The following is an 11236-nucleotide window of genomic DNA, read 5'->3' as shown; positions in this document are numbered from 1 at the left end:
CCAGAGCAATAAAACACAGATGGTGATTATAACAAAGAATATAGATTCAGGATTAAGTGTTTAGAGGCCAGCAGATCCACAGAACACTTTCCAGAATCAGCAAGTAGAGTGGACAGCTAGCCCTTTGCAACTCTCCTTAGAAATCCATGAACAAGAATATGATGTTTATAGTGTACTTTGAACAGTTGAAGAAGCAAAGATTGAATATTCTGCAAATAAAAATAAATAAGGGCTCTGATTGAAAGAGGTGACCTACCCAACAGAGATATTATGTGATGAAATACGAGCTGTATTTCATCAGTAGAACCTGGAAGAAGAATCCAGGCTAGACCAGAGCAGAGATTATTGCACAAAATACAACAGCAAAAATGCTTTTGTTGGTTTCTTAATAAAAAGAACCTGGAACTTGGATCAGAAGCACACTGTATATTTAGTGTTTATATAGATTTTTACCTAAGTTAATTATAATAAAATGTGTATAGTCCTCATTCCATAGTTTGGTACCAATAACTTATAATAAATACATGTGTCATTCCCACAAAGTCTCAAGTTTATTAAACTACCTATATATTGTTGCATGTGGATTTCTGGACTGAGACTGTGCTGCCTACCATTCTAGGGAAGACCCTAGTGCCCCAAGAGGACAAACTACATACTCTTCTAATGAAGTGTTATGTTAACTAAATCTTTTTCTTTCTGGCATCCTAAACTTTACAGTGCTGTTTAATTATTCATTCAAATCTGAAATGTTAATATTTCAGAATTGAGCAAATAAGATTTAAAAAATAATAGACTCCTAAGCCATGCTGAGAATTTGGCCCCAATATCCAATATTACTGATATTCAAAGTACAGTTGAAATTCATAATCATTTCCCTGTGGCAACAATCAAGTTATTTTTGTTTGAAAAGAACTGTGAATGATAGAACTGGGTATAAGAAGGAAATGCTCTCATTTCCATCATTATATTATTCACCACTGGATCACTGGGGCTTGATTTGTGGAAAGGCACATTGTAATTATTTGTGGAATAAGTGATGGAAAGAAAAAATGAATGGAGCAAGAAGAAAGATTCAGACTTCAAGGAGTATGGGTCTTAATTATAGAAATCATATTGAATTCTATGTATAAACAGCAGAACAGGGGAATGTCAAATGTCTCTAGGGGTTAAATTCTGGGACTTAAGGACATGTCATTACACAGACCTCATATAACCTCTGCCCAGCCCGAGGCAGCTCTGGCTGGCTGGAACCGTCACTGCATTTTTTTATATTGTTTTTTAGTTAAGCAGCTAGATTAGTTCCTGGGTTAATAATATTAATGACATTCTGAGTCTTGATTTTTCTCCATTTTTAATCAAATATGGAGACATGTCTTTTCAATAGTTTCAATGATTTCTAATTTTAGGAATGTTTATGAAATCAAATAGTCTGAATTTTAAATGGAGCTACAGGTGTCAAAATTGGATTTTTTTTTAAATTTTAGAAATACTCTAGTTTTCAATAGAATACCAAACGTGTAAAATTTGCTTACCCTTGTACAATTTCCATTTATTTACCCTCACAAAAGTGAGATAGATTGAATGTCTTATTCTATTAACCTTTTATAAGGAGACTCTGCTGCTTAGCACTCAGTGGAATTTAAAGTATTGTTAACTCACAAATCAACAGTGTGATTATAAAGCTTCTTGAGGCCAATCACTGGAATGCGTTAAGTAACTAGCAAGATTACATGGTGTTTCTAGCCTAATGTGGCACAATTCAGATGGCAATAATTGGTGCCCAGTGAAGAAAAGTATCTGTTATATCAATAAATGTACTGTTGTACATTGATAACTGAGCCTGGCTGTTAAAAGTCATTGATTACCTCAAGAACAGCTATTAAAAGAAAGAAGCCCAATAAGCTGACTGGGATTTTTTACACTAATAAAAAGTAGCTCGGGTAAAGTAAATAGTTGTTATTTCTCAGCAATAAGTCAATATCTGGAAGAGCACATCAGTCATTTCCTAAAGCAGATCTCCTCAGCCATGCTGACCTGCTCAACCCATATATGCTTCTCCCAATTGCATTTCCCTAGGTTTGGTGGCAAAAGACAGAATGGAAGAGGGAATATTTTGACATCTTACTGGAATATTGTGCTAGATTTGGGATATTGACACTCTTGGCATTGACATCCAACCCCTTCTGTGTTGCTTGCTATTATAGAGGCTTCCTTCCATGTGACTTTTCCCCCATGACAGCTCTTAATAGATAATCCAAGGACTAAATGAGGAGGTTGTACAAACTACTATCTCTATGTATTTAGGTTATACATAAGCACAGATCAAAGAGATGGCTACTGGTTGGTTTCACATGCTTAATGGACCAGCTGTGACCTGCAGCTCCACCAGGATTACATGCATAACTTGTCCTTTGTATGCACGCAGTGTAACAGGGGTGTTAGGATGATGCTTGAATTTCTGGGTATCACTGTCAATTTGGATTCTGTGTCCTAAAGTTTTCAGATGTTTATGTATTCCCTTCTCCCTAGTTCACAGTTACCCAAGTAAATGGCCGTCCTTTGGAGAAGGATTAAGAAATTGCTGCCTTTCATACTTTCCAGTTGTTGTAGTGTCCTCCCTTCAGGGGATCTGGTCTTTTCTTTGGTCAGGGGCTTCCTGGTGAGAAAGCTGACTTGGGTTTGGAGACCAGACAATGGATCATGGCTTTTCATTGGAGCATTTTCCATTAGCTTCTTGATCATCCATCTTTGATTTCTTTTGCAGCAGTAAACTGACCCAGCTCCCAAAGCCCTCTTCTCATACTAGTCGTTGTGAGTTGGGTTCCCTAGGAAGTGGATTCTAAAATGCAATTTGGATGTTTATTTGGGAATGCACTGGGGATCACCATCTGAGAAAAGGAATGAAAGGAATCAGGGTGAGATGAAGAAGAAGGTGAGGGCAGTAGAGGCTATCAGAGGATCCTACAGAATCCCAGGGAATTCTAGAGCCAGAACTCTGTTGTCCTTCAGATGGGCTGAGACAGCCAGGCCTTCCTAATCCCTGGAATTCTCTGGATGTGGGCTAATCCTGAAAGGAATGTGATGTTGAGTGAGGTGGGTCTCTGCAGTTGAGGCATTCCCTGCAGAGGCAGAAAGCTGAAGACCATATGCATACAACAAGCAGAAACAAGTCCTTCACCAAAGGGATCTGAGCAGCATACCTCGTGTCCACCACAGTAACTTAATCATTTGAATCAGAACCCTTTTTGTGAATGAGTTGGGACACTACTAGTAATGGTGCTGTAACAACAGGCATCAACCAGGACTATGTCTCAGGCAAACAAGTAGTCACTCCTGCCATAACAGTTTCTGATGACACCTCCAGACAGACACTTGACAAATTACCCACAGCACACCACGATGTGCTGATGTGGAAAAGTGTTCATTCTTCCATTGCACTTTGACCTTCTACTTACCAGCTGTAGGGAGGGATCAGGTCTTTGAAGGATATTAACAAGGTTACACTATGAAGCCTCCTCTCCATGAGTTTGCTGGCTGTAAGAAACAGTGTAATAAAAGTTTTCTCGGTCTCTTCCGGAAGATGGCGGAGTAGAAGGACGCTCGCAGGTCACCCTCTCCCACAGATACACCAAGACCCACAACTACAGACCCACTCAGCCAACCAGAGCACCTGTGGAACTCCGACAGAACATCGCCCTCTTCAAAAGATAAAGACGCCAAAAATCTGGTAGGAGAAAAGGAAAAAAGAAAGAGCAAAAGGCAAAGCAGCGCGGGACGGGTCCCGCGGGGAGGGAGCGGCAAAGGAGGACTGGCGCTCGCTCGCTAGGTCTCCCCTCTCCAACTGAGAGGCCAGCGGGATGGAGGGGGAGCCTCCGAGGCTCGGATCTGTACACAGCAGCCCTTGACTAACAACTAAGTTAAACGGGCACAGAGCGTCCCCATGACACCCAGCCTGAGACGCGGGCCGGCAGCCTCGGGCAGGGCCAGGCTGCACAAGCCGGGCGGAGGACGGAAGTGGCTGCACGGAGGCAGCCCCGGGGGAACACAAGGGGCTACGCCCCGTGGCTGTGGGTGCACAGGGCAGAACAACCTGGGCCCTCCATAAAACAGCAAGGTTGATGTGCTCTCGGGGGAAGGGTGCACACCCCCATCTCTGAAAACCCGCGGAAAGTTTTCGGGGGAAGAGAGGCAGGGCTCAGGCTCAGCCGCCATATCCTCTGCGCTGAGCACTCAGGCGGGGGCGGGGGCGAAACCTGCATCCGCACCTAAGGGCTTAGCAGCCTCAAAGGCCAGACTGAGACTGGCCTGCAGCCCAGGGCAGATAGGATCCTTCCATCCTGGTCCCTCAGAGAACTTGCTCCACAAAGACAAACAAGGAGCTGGGTTTTGGCTCAGAGCAGGGACAGGGCTGTCCCTCCGTCTTCCCCGAGCCCACCCGCGGAGCGCTGACCAGGGCGGAGCTCGCAGCCACACAGAGCAGCGGAGCTACCGGCGGTGGTGGCACAGGTAGAGCGAGAGCGGCCCCCCGCCTTTCGGGCAGGAACACAGCCCCTGACCGAGGTGCTGGGAGGGGGCACGACCCGCCCTCCTACCCGGCCAGTCTGCAACATCTGACTGCGGCATCCGGAGGGGCAGCGACCCGCCCGCCCACAGCAGAGAGCTGCACCTGACCCAGTGTTAGGAGGAGGCGCGATCTGCTTGCCAACAGGTGCTGGGAGCAGCACAGAAGAGGGCGCCAACGGAGGGCCTCTGAAAACAGCAAGCTGAGCTTCCAAAACAGGACAAAGACAGAAAGACTTCACATTAAAAGCACATAGACTCCAGGAGAACACCGACAAACTCCCCCCCCCCCCCTTTTTTTTTAAATCTGTTTTTACCTGTTCTATTTTCTATTACTCTCTTAATCTTTACTTCTTAATTCATTTCTATTTCTCTTGGGTTTTGATGTCCTGCTATTGATTAGACACAGGTTTCAAATACATCTATTCATCTCCCCCCCCCTTTTTTGTAAAGGTTTCAAAAGGACGTCTCAACCCGATTAATACTCTGCTTCAACTCACTCTTCTATTATTCATTATACACTGTTTTCAAACCCTCTTTCTCCCTTCTTTTAAAATTCTTTCTCTCTCTCTTATTTTTTTTTTTTTCCTAAGTTCTATTCCTAAATAGGCATCAGATAGATAAAATCCTTAAGGACCAAAATAAACAACTGATACTCCATAAACCACAGTGCCAAAGAGGTATGAGCAAGATGAAGAAGCAGAAAAACCTTTCCCAATTAAAAGAACAAGAGAAATCCCCTGAAAGAAAGATCAACGAAATAGACATCGATAGCCTACTAGATCAAGATTTCAAAAAAGGAGTGATCGAATTGCTGAAACGAATTAAAAGAGATAGTGTTTAGAGATATAAAATATGTCAAAAATGAAATTGAAGCTATAAAGAAGAGCCAAGTAGAATGGGTAAACTCATTGACAGAGATGAGGAATGATGTAATAGCTGTGCAAAGCCGACTAGATAATGCAGAGGAACGAATTAGTGATCTAGAAGACAGGGCAATAGAAAGCACCCATTCAGAAGAACTACAAGAGAAGCAAATAAAAAATAATGAAAATAGCATAAGGGACCTATGGGATAATATAAAGCATCCCAATCTTCGCATAATAGGGGTCCCAGAAGGAGAAGAAAGATCAAAGGGGATTGAAAAGGTTTTTGAAGAAATCATGACTGAAAACTTCCCAAACTTAAAGAAGGAATCAGATATCCAAGTACAGGAAGCTCAGAGGGTCCCAAACAGGAAGAACCCAAATAGACCCACACCAAGACATATCATAATCAAGATGGCCAGAGTCAAGGATAAAGAAATGATTCTAAAGGCAGCAAGAGAAAACCAAAGAGTAAGTTACAAGGGAACCCCCATAAGGCTCTCAGCTGGTTTCTCTACACAAACACTACAGGCCAGAAGGGAGTGGCAAGATATATTCAAAGCCCTGAATGAAAAAAAGATGCAGCCTAGGATCCTTTATCCAGCAAGGCTATCCTTGAGGATAGAAGGAGAAATAAAGAGTTTCACAGACAAAAACAAGCTGCAGGAGTTTAGCAACACTAAACCCATGCTAAAAGAAATATTGAAAGGGCTATTCTAAATAGAAAAGCAGCAGGATGCTACAGAAATGAGAAACACACAACTCGAAAGGTGATAACTCATGAATTACAAATAAAGTAAACATGAAATTATAAAAGAAGACTTACAAATCACTGAGAGAGGGAGAGGGAGGCAGGGAAATGTAGAATATATTTTTCTTTCTTTTTTAAATGTTTTTAACAGTAGGATGGGTTTGAGATCATGTTACTATCAGTTTAATAAAAACAGTTATAGTAATGGGTTGATAGATTTACAAAAAAGGGTAACCACAAGCCAAAAATTTACAAAGGAGTCACAAAAATTAAATAAAATCCATGATAATACAAAGGAAAATTACCAAACCACAAAAGGAAGAAGGAAGGAACAAAGAGGATATACCAATTCAACTGCAAAGATAAGTTCAAAATGGCAATAAACACACATCTATCATTAATTACTGTAAATGTTAATGGACTAAATGCTCCAGTCAAAAGACACAGAGTGGCAGACTGGATAATAAAGCAAGAACCTTCAATATGCTGCATACAAGAGACCCACTTTAGGGAGAAGGACACATATAGATTGAGAGTGAAAGGATGGAAAAGGATATTCCATGCAAATGGAAAAGCCAAAAAAGCAGGCGTTGCAGTACTGATTTCAGACAAAATAGACTTTAAAACAAAGACCATAAAGAAAGATAAAGAAGGACATTTTATAATGATTAAAGGAGTGATACAAGATGAGGATATTACACTCATTAATATATATGCACCCAATATAGGAGCACCTAAGTACATACAAGAATTACTAACAGAGATAAAGGGGGATATTGATGGGAATACAATCATAGTTGGAGATTTTAACACTGCATTAACATGACTAGACAGATCTTCCAGACACAAAATAAACAAGGCAACAGAGAAATTAAATACTACAATAGAAAAACTAGATTTGGTGGATATTTTCAGAGCATACACCCCCCAAAAATAGGATATACATTCTTTTCAAGTGCACATGGAACATTTTCCAGGATCGATCATGTACTTGGGCACAAAAGAAACCTCAACAATTTTAAGAAGATAGAAATTATCTCAAGCATCTTTACTGACCACAATGCCATGAAACTGGAAATCAACAACAGAGAAACAAAGGAGAAAAAAAGGAAAGCATGGAGATTAAACAATATGTTATTGAAAAAACAATGGATCAATGAGGAAATCAAAGCTGAAATTAAAAAATACCTTGAGACAAATGATAATGAAAGCACAACCACTCAAAACCTATGGGACACAGCAAAGGCAGTGCTAAGAGGGAAGTTTATAGCGATACAGGCCTTCCTCAAAAAAGAAGAACAATCTCAAATAAACAATTTAACCCACCACCTGAATGAATTAGAAAAAGAAGAACAAAAAGCCCCAAAAAGCAGCAGAAGGAAGGAAATAATAAAGATCAGAGAGGACTTAAATACAATAGAGATTAACAAGACCATAGAAAAAATCAACCAAACCAAAAGCTGGTTTTTTGAAAAAGTAAATAAAATCGACAAACCTCTGGCCAAACTCACAAAGAAGAAAAAAGAGAGAGCACAAATTAGCAAAATAAGAAAGGAAAATGGAGAAATTACAACAAACAAAATAGAAATACAGAATATCATACGAGAATATTATGAAAAACTATATGGAACCAAACTGGATAACCTAGAGGAGATGGACAAGTTTCTGGAAACATACTGTCCACCAAAACTGAATCAAGAAGAATCTGAACACTTGAACAATCCGATCACTAGAAAGGAAATAGAAATAGCAATTAAAAACCTCCCTACAAATAAAAGTCCAGGACCGGACGGCTTCACCGGGGAATTCTACCAAACGTACGAAGAAGAACTCATACCAGTCCTTCTCAAACTCTTCCAGACGATTGAAAAGGAGGGAATACTCCCAAACTCATTCTGTGAAGCCACCATCACCCTGATACCAAAACCAGGCAAAGACACTATAAAAAAAGAGAATGATAGGCCAGTATCACTGATGAACATAGACGCCAAAATCCTCACCAAAATTTTAGCAAATAGAATCCAACAACACATAAAAAAGATTATACATCATGACCAAGTGGGGTTCATCCCAGGGACACAAGGCTGTTTCAACATACGCAAATCAATCAGTGTAATACATCACATCAACAAGAGAAAGGACAAAAACCACATGATCATCTCAATCGATGCAGAAAAAACATTTGATAAAATTCAGCACCCATTTATGATAAAAACTCTCGCCAAAGTGGGTATAGAGGGAACATATCTCAACATAATAAAAGCTATATATGACAAACCTACAGCCAGCATAGTACTCAACGGTGAAAAACTCAAAAGCTTCCCACTAAAATCTGGGACAAGACAAGGATGCCCACTATCACCACTCCTATTCAACATAGTCCTGGAAGTCCTAGCCACAGCAGTCAGGCAAGAGAAAGAAATAAAAGGGATCCAAATTGGAAAAGAAGAGGTAAAAGTGTCATTATATGCTGATGACATGCTACTATATATAGAAAACCCTAAAAGGTCCACACAAAAGCTACTAGAGCTGATTGAAGAATTCAGCAAGGTAGCAGGTTACAAAATTAACGTTCAAAAATCAGTTGCATTTCTTTACACTAATGATAAATCAACCGAAGAAGAAAGTAAAGAAACAATCCCCTTTAAAATAGCACCCAAAGTAATAAAATATCTGGGAATAAATCTAACCAAGGAGGTGAAAGAATTATACCCAGAAAACTATAAACCATTGATGAAGGAAATTAAAGAAGACTTTAAAAAATGGAAAGATATTCCATGCTCTTGGATTGGAAGAATCAATACTGTTAAAATGGTCACACTGCCCAAGGCAATCTACAGATTTAATGCAATCCCTATCCAATTACCCAGGACATATTTCACAGAACTAGAAAAAATCATAATAAAATTCATATGGAACCATCAAAGACCTAGAATTGCCAAAGCATTGCTGAAGAGAAAGAAAGAGGCTGGAGGAATATCTCTCCCAGACTTCAGACAATACTATAGAGCTACAGTCATCAAGACAGCATGGTATTGGTACCAAAACAGACATATAGACCAATGGAACAGAATAGAGAGCGCAGAAATGAACCCACAAACTTTTGGTCAACTCATCTTTGACAAAGGAGGCAAGAATATACATTGGAATAAAGACAGTCTCTTCAGCAAATGGTGTTGGGAAAACTGGACAGCAGCATGTAAAACAATGAAGCTGGAACACTCCCTTACACCATACACAAAAATCAACTCAAAATGGATTAAAGACTTAAACATAAGACAAGATACAATAAACCTCCTAGAGGAAAACATAGGCAAAACATTATCTGACATACATTTAAAAAATTTTCTCCTAGAAGAAATAAAAGCAAGAATAAACAAATGGGACCTAATGAAACTTACAAGCTTCTGCACAGCAAAGGAAACCAGAAATAAAACAAGAAGAAAACCTACAGAATGGGAGAAAATTTTTGCAAGTGAAACCGACAAAGGCTTGATCTCCAGAATATATAAGCAGCTCATACGACTCAATAAGAAAAAAATAAACGACCCAATCCAAAAATGGGCAGAAGACCTAAACAAGCAATTCTCCAAGGAAGACATACAAATGATCAAAAAGCACATGAAAAAATGCTCAATATCACTAATTATCAGAGAAATGCAAATCAAAACTACAGTGAGGTATCACCTCACACCAGTCAGAATGGCCGTCATTCAAAAATCCACAAGTGACAAATGCTGGAGAGGCTGTGGAGAAAGGGGAACCCGCCTACACTGCTGGTGGGAATGCAGTTTGGTGCAGCCACTATGGAAAACAGTGTGGAGATTCCTCAAAAGACTAGGAATAGACTTACCATATGACCCAGGAATCCCACTCCTGGGCTTGTATCCAGAAGGAAATCTACTTCAGGATGACACCTGCACCCCAATGTTCATAGCAGCACTATTTACAATAGCCAAAACGTGGAAAACAGCCTAAATGTCCATCAACAGGTGACTGGATAAAGAAGGTGTGGTATATTTATACAATGGAATACTACTCAGCCATAAAAACCGACAACATAATGCCATTTGCAGCAACATGGATGCTCCTGGAGAATGTCATTGTAAGTGAAGTATGCCAGAAGGAGAAAGAAAAATAATCGCTCATATGTGGAATCTAAAAAACAAAAACAAAAACAAACAAACAAACAAAAACAAAGCAGTAAATACAGGACAGAAATAGACTCACAGACAGAGAATACAGACTTGTGGTTACCAGGGGGGTGGAGGGTGGTAAGGGATAGACTGGGATTTCAAAATTGTAGAATAGACTACACTGTATAGCACAGGGAAATATACACAAAATGTTATGATAACTCACAGAGAAAAAAATGTGACAATGAGTGTGTATATGTCCATGAATGACTGAAAAATTGTGCTGAACACTGGAATTTGACACAACATTGTAAAATGATTATAAATCAATAAAAAATGTTAAAAAAAAAAATTTTTCTCAAGGCAAAGCTATATGATTTTGTGTAAAGACCTTAGACGTAGGTAAGTGCCATTAAATTTAATATTCCCAGGCTTATTTCTCTAAATCCTGACCTAACAATGTAGAATTTTTGTGTACCTCAGAAAAATAGCCTTTACCTTATACCATCAATTATTAACAGGTGTTTGGTACCTGATGGCTTAAGGAATCTTGATCATAAGCGAAACAGAGGATGAAAATGAGAGAAATCGTATGAGAGACACTGAAAGATTGAGAGTGTTCCACTGAAGCCTTCATATTCTTTCCTTCTCACCACTTTGGCACATGACCTTAGCCCCTAATTATTCCTCCTCATCCAATCTTGATAAAATTCACATTGCCCAAACAATTGGCGCTAATCCCCAAGAACGAAGACCTGCTTCCAAGAACCATCCCTAAGCAACTACTTAAAAAACTAGCTGAACTTTGGCACACCTATCATGCTAAAGTCCTAGAAAAGATTCCCCACTCCTTGCCCAGATTAAAAGGCCCCTTCAGAACCTTTCCTGACCAACACTTAAGAATAAAGACTTATACTAATGGT

The sequence above is a fragment of the Camelus ferus genome, chromosome 4 (genome assembly GCF_009834535.1).
Source record: "Camelus ferus isolate YT-003-E chromosome 4, BCGSAC_Cfer_1.0, whole genome shotgun sequence".
Lineage (NCBI taxonomy): Eukaryota > Metazoa > Chordata > Mammalia > Artiodactyla > Camelidae > Camelus > Camelus ferus.
Note: the sequence above shows the minus strand (reverse complement) of the source record.